This window comes from Prionailurus bengalensis, chromosome B2 (genome assembly GCF_016509475.1).
Source record: "Prionailurus bengalensis isolate Pbe53 chromosome B2, Fcat_Pben_1.1_paternal_pri, whole genome shotgun sequence".
NCBI classification, from domain to species: Eukaryota; Metazoa; Chordata; class Mammalia; order Carnivora; family Felidae; genus Prionailurus; species Prionailurus bengalensis.
Genome location: NC_057349.1, coordinates 76,092,649 through 76,106,003, shown reverse-complemented (window position 1 = coordinate 76,106,003; position 13,355 = coordinate 76,092,649). Strand labels below are relative to the sequence as shown.

Genomic DNA, 13,355 nt, shown 5'->3' with positions numbered 1-13,355 from the left:
GCTATAATAAATAAAGGTGATAGTAAGTATAAATTGCTCAGAATGGTGCTGACCTAAAGTAGGGGCTTGGTCAATGGCAGCTATTATTAATAATAAAGGCACATTAAAGGACAACTTCAAACATTGCATTATTGGTGTGGAATAAAAGCAAACACTAAAGAACAGCTCTAAGCAGTGTGTTATTGGCAATAAAAAGAGCATGGCTAGATTTGAATAAAAAGATGTAGATTCCCAGGTGAGAGCACAAAGCTGTCTTCATATACATACAATATACACATTTGCTCATGTATGTATTTGCCCTTTTTATGACCCATATGGATGATGACTGAATAGCAGAATTTTCTACACTATGTATTATACTGTTTGGTTGATGATTCATGTTTCTATGTAACTAGAGAACCAACGTTCTGCCTGGTTTTTAGTTCATTTATTTGTGGTTTACTATAGATGTTCTTCTCTGTACTGGCAGGATGGAGTAGGTAGCTTCCAAATTCCCCTCAAGCCCCAGCTCTAGGAAAAGCTTCATTTAGAATACTTTTACTTTATTAGAGTAAACTTCTGGAACATGCACAGACTAATTGAGACAACTTAACCTTTCATACTACATCACACCTAGCAAGAATACATTGCCCCTATATTAGGTGAGGGATGTAGCAGCATGAGAGACCCTACTTCCCAGAGTCTGTACTCTACGGCTACCATCACACAGAGCAAAGGAGTCCCACAGGGACCTTACAAGCTGATCCAAACAATAACCAGACTCTCCAGCTGGGGTGAGGGCTCTCAGCTGGGTGTGGTTTCTACAAACAGCTTCCTGGACCCTGGCCATATTTTCTCAGCATGTGCTGCTTTAGTAAGGTTTGCTTTCTTATGGTAATGGTGGTGTTCTTTGCAATGGGGGGTGGTGATAGCACCAAGGTAACAACACCCCACCATGGTGTCATGAAAGCTACAAAGCCTCCCTCTTTGGTTCTTTTGGTGCTGTGGTCAGTGACTTTGTGGAAGGCTCTGTAGTGCTATCAGATTCTCACCTACCTTTACAATCCTTGACTGTGCTGACCCCTCAGGAAAGGCAGTGGTCCAGACAAGGCATCTCAAGCCCACCCACACTATCTCCTGCTATCAAGGCTATGTGCAATGCAGGAGCAGATACAGTGAATGGAGACGAGAGTCTATTAGTTTCTGTACTTTGGGATTTCAAGACAAGTTTTCCCAAATAAATGCATTAACAAAAAGCAACTGCAATCTAATAACAGAAAACAGTACCATTTAGCCTTTATAGTCACACTATCTAGGTTGTATCCAAATTAGACACTTAACAGTTGTGGGACCTGGGAGAAGATGCTTAACTAGGCTATGCCTCAGCTTAGTCTCTTCAGAATGGGGATGATAGCTGTACTCCCCTCATAGTCCTCTCCTAAAAATCACAGATGAATTATCTGCTACATGCAGCCAAAGCACTTAATACAGGGCCTGGCACCTATTGTTACGCTCATTATTATAATTTCATAAAAGAAAGATTATTTGGGAGGGGGGTGTCTGGGTGGCTCAGTCAGTTAAGTGTCTGACTTCAGCTCAGGTCATGATCTGACAGGTCAGTCCATGAGTTTGAACCCCACAGTCAGGCTCTCTGCTGTCATCACAGAGCCTGCTATGGATCCTCTGTCCCCTTCTCTCTCTCTCTGCCCCTCCCCTGCTCTCTCTCTCTCTCAAAAATTAACAAAAATTTTTTAAAAAGGAAGATTATTTTAACACCAAAAAAGTAGAAACTATCTCAGAGTAAAGGACAATCTTTCCCAAAAAAACACAGCTGGCAAAGTAAATACATGTGTGTGTATATATGTGTATGATCACTTAAAGTTTCATTTTATAAATGATAAAATACAACGATTTTCTTAAAACCTCTTGGCTAGTTTGCAGATATAGTCAAGAGTGTTATTTGAAGTGAAAGTCAAATTCAGCTCTGTCCTATAATCTTATTTAAATGCAGTGTTGAAAATATAGTTTCTCTTAGGCTTATTTTGAAAAATGGAAGTAATACAATGGCAATACACTCAATTCAAATGTTTGGAGCTGATTAAGAAAAGTCAAATATAAATAGCCCCAAGGAGCCACGATAATATGCCAGTTTCAGCCTCAGGAAGGTATCAGGGAGAGGCCTACTGGACAATCCTAGTTCAGAGTCTCTATATCAGGGCCCAATCCATAGACTGGTTGTCCACCATTTACCAGTGACTACTTCTCTAAATACCTGGTTGGGAACTTCTAGCTCTAGAAAGCCTTGAATTACAATACTTTTGCTCCCCTCTCTTTGTCCATTACCCTTTCCTGTCCACCACTTGGAAGAAGAGTGACACAAGATTGGATTCATTACTCTATGTGCTGAGTGATTTTCATACTGTTGACTTTTGGGCTTATGTTACCGTATTTTAATTCTCCCTACATGAAGAGGATGAAGGGCATAGCAGTGTAGATTCCTGTCTGTCCTTGAAACATATTTTATACCTTGAAGCAAGAGAATAAATTGGCCAACCTCTCAAGGTTTCTGCTAGCCTCAGTAACCAAGTACCAAAAGTCACAGTATTAGCTGACAGAATTATATTGGAAAGACACAGAAGCAGGACAATGGATAGTATACTGAAAAATAGAAATTCAAAGACCAAGATTTGGAAAAAAGTTTAGAAGTAGCTGATAATTATAACAATGACACAGTAATCACCATTATTAACATTATCCTCTTTGTCCCTAACCAAAAGGAGTGTTTTAGTCAGGGTGTCAGCTGAGATTCACCATAAGGTTCAACTAAAGACATTTTAGTGAAGGGGCACCTGAGTGGCTCAGTTGGTTAAACATCTGACTTCAGCTCGGGTAATGATCTTGTGGTTCGTGGGTTCAAGCCCTGCATCAGGCTCTGTGCTGATAGCTCAGAGCTTGGAGCCTGCTTTGGATTCTGTGTCTCCCTCTCTCTCTGCCCTTCCCCTACTCATGCTCTGTCTCTCTCTGAAATAAACATTAAAAATTTTTTTAATAAAAAACTAAAGACACTTTAGTGAAGATACTTTTTGTCTAGATGTCGGAAATAATCAAAGGATGTGGAGGCATCCAGAGACTAGCAACAATGGGAAATCCTAAAGGTCAATGGAAGGAAATAGTGTTGCTGGAGCTCACTGAGAAAAAGCTGGGGCAATGGGAGCCATGGATAGAGAGAGACCCAGCTGCTGATGAGAAAGCAGTTCTAAAATAAGGAGGGAGAGGAAAAGAAATACCCCAAGCCCTCTCTTTCCTCCCTCCCTGGAAGTCTCTGGCCAGTACCTCCTGTTGGGCTACTGGGCAAACTCAACTGGGGGCCAGCGAGCAAGAGGCATTGGGAGATGCCATCTGCAGGCACAGGACAGAGCAGTACTAAGAAAGGACATGGGGGGCAAACAGAGAATAACCAGAACAAGCACTTACTATCTGCTAGGCCCTGGGCTGGGTGCTTTAGGTAGATTATCTTATCTAATTATCAGAATGCTTCTGTGAGGTAGGTACTACTGTTATTCTTGTTTTTACAGGCATGAAAATTGAAGCTTACAGAGTTTTTTTGGTACTATTTCTATTATAAGCCAGGCTTCAAGAAACATCCTTATAGATCAATGTTTGAGTACATCTGTGGTGATATGCTTGGATTAAATACATTCATAGAAGCAGAAATGCTAGAAGAATGGGAATAAACGTTTTTATTTAGATATAAGTCATCAGCTTATCCATAAATCAGCAAGATAAGCATGAATACCCATGTCCCTGAATCGCCACTCAAATTGGCCATTCATGATAATAATAATAATCCTATTAAGCTAAAGAATAGCTGCTAGCTGTTACTAGAAATTAAAATTTTTATTACTATGAAATTTGAATTTTTCTCATATTGTTCAGTCATTTGAATTTAGTTTTGAGTGACCCATTTATTTTCTTTGGAAAGTAAACATTCTTTAATAACTCTCCATGTTACTGATATTGTTTAAGATTTAAGCTAAAGCAGATCCCTGTTTCTGAGCCTTGTAATTGAGTTTTATGAATTTCTTCCAACAAAGAGACAGAATCGTACACTGTAAATGCATGGGATTGTCAAGTTCCATTTCCCCGCAGAGACTTGTTTCAGCACACCGTCTAGGTTGGCTATTTGAGCTCCCAGTGAATCAGTCTCCTAGTTGGGTCAGCATACTTCAGCAGCATCTATGCAAATGTTTTCGGTGTCTCTCTCTCTTCCCATTGTCAATCTTGATAGCACCAGAGAGGTCAGATGGTAACTTGCATGAAATCCCAGAAAGCCTTTATCTGTTGCCTCAAGAGCAATTGGTAAAATGAAGTTTGTTTTAATAGTTGAGCCCTTGAAGCAACTCCTTCAGAAAGTATTGTTTCTGAGCATTTGCTTCTCCCCAGTTGATGTCATTAGAATCTGAGTTGAACTGGGATCCAGCTTTCTTGTGTGTACCTCAATGATTTTCTCTCCAAATCCCTTTCTTTTCAATATTTATGCATTCTCATTGGTCAAAGCTACCTGTCAATGTACAATTTAATGTTCATTCCTCTGCTAATGGCACGCAGATTTACAATAAAATTGTGGCAAGACTCTTGTCTATATTCCTACCTGACTTTTATTAATGAAATTTTTGTATAAATTGTATGTTTGTGGGGTGCCTGGGTGGCTCAGCCCATTAAGCATCTGACTCTTGATTTCAGCTCAGGTCATGATCTCATGGTTCATGAGTTGGAGCCCCACTTCAGGCTCTGTGCTGACAGCGTGGAGCCTGCCTCAGATTCTCTGTCTTTCTCTCTCTCTCAAAAAATAAATAAACATTAAAAATATTTTTAATTGTATATTTGTGTGCAGGTATGTATCAAATGTATTTTGTTTTTACTATGGGGTTGCGTCCCCAAAATTTTGAAAACCAATGAATTAGCAGGCCAAGGAAGATTACAAGAACTAAAACAATAAGAATGGAGAACTACAGCCGGGTTTGGATGGCCAGGCCATTTCTACAAGTGTTCCAGCTAGTAAATCCACGTGAGCTGGCGCCTGAGCTCCCATTGGCTGCACAGGAGCAGTACTAGCTGCATCCGAACATAAGGAGCATGGAGAATTCCTGAAAACAGCAGCAGGTAGCTCTGTTGGGAACTCTTTCTCCCTGGCTGTACAGGTTCGACAGGGAAAGCCCTGCTTTCAACTGAGAGCAAATGACAGAACTTAGGAGCAGAGTGTGTTAAGCTTTAAAAGACTTTGAAAGCCACGGAACCCTCATTTTATATTCTGGCCAAGAAGGGTGTGTGAAAACCTCCTGGTGTCCAGGATGGCTTGCGAGCTTCTTTCCTTTTCCCCTACCGATACTCCTCTGCTAGATAATCCTGCCTGACATGAGGGATTTGATAGGATAGAAGTATGTTGGCATCCTCAAAATTGGGACCTCCCCATCTTAAAGCTCATCAACATGAAGTCTTTCCTAAGCTGAAACTTGCCCATGATTATCAAATGATATACGGTTGTTCGCGATACAGATAATGTTCCAATAGGGACCTCACTAAATATCCTCTAAAAACTCCTATTATACAAGACCTCTGGCTGAACTTCACCCCTCTGCTAAGGAGTGAAAAAGAATGGTGCTGTATCTTCTAACTTCTCTCCCCAGCTCTACTCTAAATGCTGGAATCATTAGGCAAATTATCCTATTTACCTTGTAAAAAGTTGGACAAAATGAGGCATCAGCCTCTAGAAGAATGTAATTAATTAAAGATAACTCAGTTGGTTGAATTTAATATCCAACTCTGGAGTGCCTACAAAAGGACAAGGTGACCATCTATTATTAAGTTCTTAGTAGCTTTTGGCTTTCTTTATAACAGATGTTTTCCTGTGTTGGTCAATAGTATCCTATGGGTTATAAAATAAAGAAAGAAGTCTGAACAATTGATTGGCAAATTTCCCAAACTTAGGTCAGCTTTAAGTATATGAGAAATGGTGCTACACCGAGGGCAAATACCAAAAAAAAAAATCAATTTGATGTTATAAAATCTATTTAAGTTTGGCTGCATGCTGCCTGAACTCCCACTGCAGAGAATGGCAAGCAGTCAGTGTATAGTTCCAGACATCAATATAAAAAAAGTGTTTATCTGATAGTAGTGCACAATCTCCTTAGATTTGCTATGTAAATTGCTGTTAATACAAGAGAGTTGTTCTGTGTTTATCAGTGGTATTTTCCCTTAGAGTTCATACTCTAACTGCAAAATTATTTTCGTAATGAGAAGATTGAAAATCTATCCTGACCAACATTTTCCAAATATTAAGTGTGATTACAAAAGTATTGAGACTTTCTAAAAAACAGCCATGGAAGGTTGAAAATATCATCTAACTCTACTTTCCTTGTTCAGGATGTAACTGGAGCTCCTTTTTTTTTTTTCCTACTTAACAGTTGTATTATCTTGGGCAAGTATTTTAGACTCTCAGAGCTTCCATTTCCTCATCAGTGAAATGGAGATTTGTCCCACAGATATCTGCTAGGGAAACACAAATACAGCATCTTTGCAAAAATATTTTTTAAGATTAATGAAATAACATGCAAAGTTTCCAACATAGCAACTAGCTCACAGTAAGTCTTCAATACATGGAAGATGTCATTATGCCTGATTTATATATGGCTCCTTCTACAAGACATAAATCTTACTCTATCATCTACAATAAAATCTTCAGAAGTGAAACAAAAAATGAAAATACAAAGGACATCATTCTGCCCACCCATCAGCACTGTGCCCTTCTGTCTATTCCTTGCAGTACAAAAAGTTTTGGTGTGTGGGGCGGGGAGGATATCCACTTAATATCTCTGCTTAAGGACCTTTTCAACATGCTATGCATTTAGAATTCTTTTTTTTTTTTTAATTTCAATTCCAGAATACTCTCAGAAGCATAATATAAAGATTCAACAATTCCATACACCACCTAGTGCTCATCATGCAATTAAAATTCTTAATAATCTGGCCTCTACCTGCTCAGCCTAACTTCCATACTGAGAATCTAATCACTGCTGCACCATCTCATTCATGCCTTTTTGGGTTTGAACACAATGCCTCTCTGCTTGCAATGTCTGTCCCTGATTCTCCATCTGGCAACCCCCATGTAATAGCATTTCTTTTTCCCACCTCTACCTTGCACATTTATTCTCTCTTCTGTCCTGTGCTCCAGTATCACATTGTGTATTCTTGATGTATTAAAATTACTTGCTTGCACACTTATCCCCATCAATAGAGTACACAATAGTATCCCAGAGTAGAAACCATGGGAGACATGATTGTTTGGAGATTAAGAGCAGACACTCTAGGGTAGAATAAACTTGGGCTCTTGCCCTTTACCATCTTGGGTGGGCTACTTAACCACTCTAAACCTATTTGCTCATCTGGAAAAAAAGGATCCTACCAGTACCTCCTTTATAGGGTTATCATGAGGATGAAGCAAAATGATGGACAGTCAACACTTCACATCATATCATAACATCTATAACTGTTAAATGCTTTGCTTATTTGTTTGTTGGTTGTTGTTTATTTATTCCTTGAGTCTTTCTAGTAGCTAAGGCCTAGAACATAGCAGGTGTTTAGTTAAAGTGGAATAAACAAATGAATGGGGACTCAAAAAACGCCTCAGAGTTACATCTCCTTATGTATAAGAAGCTTTTTTTTTTTTTAAAGTACTTCCATGATTCACCTGAATAACATACCGAAGTAGCTTACAATTCCTAAATTGAGAGATGTGACAGAAGAGATGCGATAGAATCATTTTTGGAAGAAAGATGGTTCATTTACAAAATGTATACTTGTTGGAATTTTCATGTTGTTATGATTTAGGTATGACTCAGCAAAAGTGCTACTTTTCTGAAAAGTTGCTCCTATGACTCCAATAGACTTCACAGAGAAAGGCCTTTCCATGGAAAAATCTGATTGCAAAAGTATACTAAATGGGGCAATAATCCCATCTTTGGGTCATCCTCAGACTAATTTGTCTTTTTGTTACCACAATGTCCTCTGGTGTTTTAAAGCTTGTGGGTACTGTTGGATACCTAAATGGGAAGCCAGGTACCTGCCTAATGAGTCCCTAACCTGGGATGGGACCTAAGGATCCTGGTCCAAGATTTGTACCAATGCTTCCCACAATGCCACATGAGTGATAGGAAGACAGACGGGGAAAGAAACCCCTGATTCTTCTATCGCCTTGCATTATTCCAGGAGTTCTGTTAGAAATATGAGAATATGGATCCCTTTTATTTTATGCTTTGCTGTTTTACAATGGGACTTGGTTTAATGGGGCTTATCTGCATAATAATAATAATAATAATAATTATTATTATTATTATATTCATACTTTTTAAACAAAACCTCACCCTGTAAATTTTAATGCATTACATCTTGGATTTTTCTTTAAAATTTTTAAAGACTTTTTTAAAGAGCAATTTTAGGTTCAGTTAAGAGAAGACACAGAGATTTCCCATCTACTCCCTATCCCTACACATGGGCAGCTTCCCCCATTATCAATCTCCCCACCAGAGTGGTACATTTGTTAGAAGGGGTGAAGCCTATATTGACACATCATAATCACCAAAGGTCCACACTAGGGTTCAGTCTTGGTATTGTACATTCTATGAGTGTGACAAATGTATAATGGCATGTATTCCATCATTGTAATATCATACAGCGTATTTTCACTGCCTTAAAAATCCTATGTTCTATCTATTCATCCCTCCCTCCACCCCCTGCCAAACCCTCACTTTAAACATTTTATTTTATTCCTGTGGCTCCTCCTCCTATCCTACTATCTCCTAAATCCACACCCTTGTTTCTTCACTGACAGATAGTATATGGTGTAGACTTTGTTTTGTATATGCAGCAGGCAACATTTTCATTATGTTAAAGATTTGTGCTCTGTACTTTTCCTTAGCAATATGTTCATTCTTTATGAGTCTGGCCCTAAAACTCCATGGATTTTAATTATTCCTAGAGTCTGGTTATACATCAAAAGATCTCTCTCGCTCTCTTTTTCAGAATATGGTGCTTAAATGAAAAGCTGCTAGGTTGTTCACACACTGCTTTGAGGAACAGCTTTTCACAGATGGAAGGGCATAAAAATGATGGGCTGTTATCTTGTAGCCTGAAACTCCACTCTCTGAACACATGAAATATTGATATTAAATCAAGCTGTACCTGGTTTCCTCCATATGAATCCTTCCAAGTTCTTGACCTCTGTTCTATTGCTGTTTCATTTTAATCAGAATTCCAGTGTCAAGGTGGAGATGGGGGGATATGTGGGCTCTGTGAAAGAAAAATTGAAGTTGGACTAGCTTCTTGTGTATTTTTGTAAATTCAGGGATGACATAGAACAGTAAAAATCAGTGTAGCGATGATGTGGTCAAATAGATAAACATTTATTCACTGTGAACTATTGCATGCATTTGCAATGACATCATTGAAAGCTGACAAGCAGCACTTCTAATGTTAATATATAATAAATTATGAAAGAAAATAAATTCTATACTAGATACTAATTAGAATACTAAAGTATTGTTTTCTACTATTTAAAAACAACAACAAAGCTTATAATGGCTCCAACACTTATTTCTCACTCATTACCATCAAAATGAGTGTTCCTGATTAACTGGGGCTCGCCTCTGGGCACTGATTCAGGGTCCTAGGCTCCTTCCATATTGTGGCTCCACCAGCTTCAACATACAATTTCTAATGTTGCCATATCCCTCTGCATCAATTCATGTGAAGGAAAAGAGCATAGAGAGCCTATCATGGGAGATTTTTTATGCACCAAGCTCAGAAATGCTACATATCACCACTTTTCCTTCCATTGACGAGAACTCAGTCATCTGGCTGCACCTTGGTATAAGACGCTCTGGTATATAGTCATCTGGCTATATGCCCTGGAAAAGGAAGAAAAGCTTGTGTTAATCATCTAGAAGCCTTTGAATAAGAGCACACTTTCAGTAAGAGCATCTTCAAAACTTGTTTTCACTACTCCTGAAGCCAAGACCATCCTGTATGCTAACTAACTTGAATTTAAATTAAGAAAAAAAATTGTCTTCATAGATAATTTGACAAGATCATGAAACACGTGGGTTTTTTTTTTTTTGATATAAAACATCCCTTCCATTAAAAAAAAAACTTATATTTTCAAGGCGCCTGGGTGGCTCAGTCGGTTAAGCGTCCGACTTTGGCTCAGGTCATGATCTCACAGTTCGTGAATTCGAGCCCCATGACGGGCTTTGTGCTGACAGCCTGGAGCCTGCTTCTGATTCTGTGTGTCCCTCTCTCTCTCTCTGCCCCTCCCTCACTCGTGTTTTCTCTCTTTCGCTCTCTCTCTCAAAAGTAAATATTAAAAAAAATTTTTTTTAACTCGTATTTTGAATACATTCTGAAAGGCTGTCTGCCCTTTCATTCCCTGTAATTGTCTTACCATTCTGTTTAGAAGCAATATAGTAAAAGGAAGTCATATACACCTGGATTTTCCAACTTCACATAGACAGGAAAGCAGAAACTGTAACCAAACCCATATCTGTCAGTCTTCAAAGCCCAAACCATTAAACTCTAGAGGATTTTGCCTCTCATTGGCTACACTGTGTCTAGTCCAAACTCTGGTTCTTAATATCTGGTAGCACAGCCACAGCATCATGAGGACATGAAACAAAATCAAGAGGAAAGATTTCTGAAATATTAATCATAAAAACTTTCAGTGTCAGTTATTTCCTGTGACTCCTCTATTATTATTTCAAGTTCTTTTTAATGACACTTGTCCAATCACTTATGTCCATCCTGGGGATAAACTGTACACCTTTTGGAGGTTAACTATTTCAGAACCTGACATACAATTTTGAAAAAGTCACTAATTGGCCCCACGAGGGGCCTAACCACCAACAGGAAGATTACTTTATTTTCCACCGTCACCTTTGTAACCAAATTCTATTTATACAAGTTTTATTTCTAGCTTTAAAAACTTGTACTTCAAAATCAATTTTGTACCTGTTCTTCGAGGTACGTTAGCAAAATAGAAGGCTGACATTTTTATGCCGAAATTCATGGAAAGCTTACTATCTATCCCTTATATTGGTTCTTGCAAGAAGCCTCTCCCTCTTCCATGTTCTGCTGTGTTAATTTATCAGTTTTAAAAATCACTTGGAAAATCAGAAAAATTTTCAATGTCATTTACATATAATCAATAATTATTTCTTTCTAAACACAGGTTTCTGTGGTTCAAGAATTGAGATTAATTTTGCTGAGTTCAAGAAAAAAAACACATGATGAATTAAATACATATCTTCAGCTTTCCATCTGATTATGAGAAGTTTTTTGAGCATCTATTAAGTGAATACATCATAACACATTGAGCATAAGAGGAAGAAAAGACATACTTTGCTTCTAATAAGGCAAAGGTGAAGTAGTAATAGATTCACTCGATTTAAACCAAGAATGTATACTAAGTAAAAAATAATAAATAATATAGGCACCTGGGTGGCTGAGTCAGTTGAGTGATTCTTGATTTTGGCTCAGATCATGATCCCAGGGTTGTAGGATCAAGCCCTGAGTTGGGCTCCATGCTGAATGTGGAGCCTGCTTAAGATTCTTCTCCCTCTCTCTCTCTCTCTCTCCCCCCTGCCCTTCTCCCCTACTCATATGCTTTCTTTCTCTAAAATAGAAAAAATATATATATATAAAAAATAAAATGTTTTTTTAAAAAATAAAAATAAATCCTCTCATAAGAAGCAGTAAGTCAACAAATGATAAGTCCTCTTACAGGAAGGCAGCTTAGAGAACTATTTACTTTTAGGTTAGATTATGAATCTCTAGAGGAATTATTTAACTGATATTCATAAGCCCTTGATGTGTTATTAAACAAAACAGTTAAGCAACCTAAGGAGAAATCTAATAATCTGCTTTAATATTTAGAATCCATAAGACTGAGTAAATAAAGTGATAGAAGAATATAATAATTAATTCCATAAATAAGTAAGTTAAAAAAGAAGAAACACCATTAATGAGAATTATTTTCTTTCTTAGAATTGCCCTATAAAAATGTTTCTAAAAATCCCTTTGATTTAGCAAAAATAGATGAAAAACTCCTGATAACTTCAGTTTCTGTATGCTTATCTTTCTTGAGAAAAAAAAGTTGGTTCCTGATTGGATAATCCTTCAGAGAAAAGGTGTTTTGTTTGTTTGTTTGTCTTTTAAATGTTTATTTTTGAGAGAGAGAGAGAGAGAGAGTGAGAACGAGAGACATAGTGTGAGCAGCATAGGGTCAGAGAGAGAGGGAGACAGAATCTGAAGCAGGCTCCAGGCTCCAAGCTGTCAGCACAGAGCCTGACACGAGGCTTGAACTCATGAACCAAGAGATCATGACCTGAGCCAAAGTCGGACGCTCAACTGACTGAACCACCTAAGTGCCCCAGAGAAAAGGTGCTTTTAAGAAATGATCCACAAAGGAAAACCACGGGAGAATGCACATCGATTCCCCAAAAGCAGAACCTTAATAAAATATTTTAGCAGGAAACTTTATTTAGTGATAGTATAGCATAGTGTTGATACCATCAGCCAGTGCTGATGAGTATTCCAACTATGGATATAAACTAAAATTAAAAATACAGATTACTCTTTAGGTAAAAGAATTATTTCACCAAATGAATGAGAGAAGCCTAGGCCTGAGTTACATAGCAATCAGAATATGGCTAAAAAAAAAAGTGGTGATCAAATAAAGTTGGAAAGCAGCTGCACTCTTGGTCTAAAATCCCTTTCAAAATGTAATGTCACCAAATTGACAGATTATCAGTTTGTTTTGATTCGAGCTGACTCAGTTCTACAATTAATAATTTGCACTCCGAATGTAAAATGATCACAAGCAATGTGGTAAAGGTGACACACTTCTGGACTGAGTCCACATGCACCGTTGATTATTCCTCAGCCGTGTGACCTTGGGCAAATCCTTTTAACCCTCTGGGTCTTGCCCTGAAACAGTGTGTATTGGAGGGCTCTGCATCCTGCCTGCTGCCTCCTACTGTCCATCACTCTGCTCTCAGGGTTCTGACAGGCTCGTGACCCGAAGATGTTGGCTGACTGTGGTAGGGTGAGTCTGGAAGATGGGTGGTCACACAAGAGAGCTCTGGAGGGAAACTATACTAAGATGAGGTCTTTGAAAGTTTTTAGAAAAGACAGCTCATGCATTTCCAGAGTCATAAATTGTCACACAAAGCCAATGATCTCATTTTAGTGATATTTGCTATTGAAAGAAATATGGATAACAACTTGTCTTAAAATCATTTCATGATGTTGTGGTAAATAATATCAAA

The 13,355-nt window shown here is 38.2% G+C and overlaps 1 long non-coding RNA gene across 1 annotated transcript in view; it reads right to left on the bottom strand.

The window, feature by feature from the left end:
- Positions 1 to 9,216: 9,216 nt before the first annotated feature.
- The window catches only part of LOC122490372, a 56,012-nt gene continuing 51,873 nt past the window's right edge, over positions 9,217 to 13,355 (bottom strand). Inside the window, exon 3 of the long non-coding RNA XR_006299141.1 lies at positions 9,217 to 9,941. This is a non-coding gene — a long non-coding RNA (uncharacterized LOC122490372). The remainder of the gene's footprint in view (positions 9,942 to 13,355) is intronic.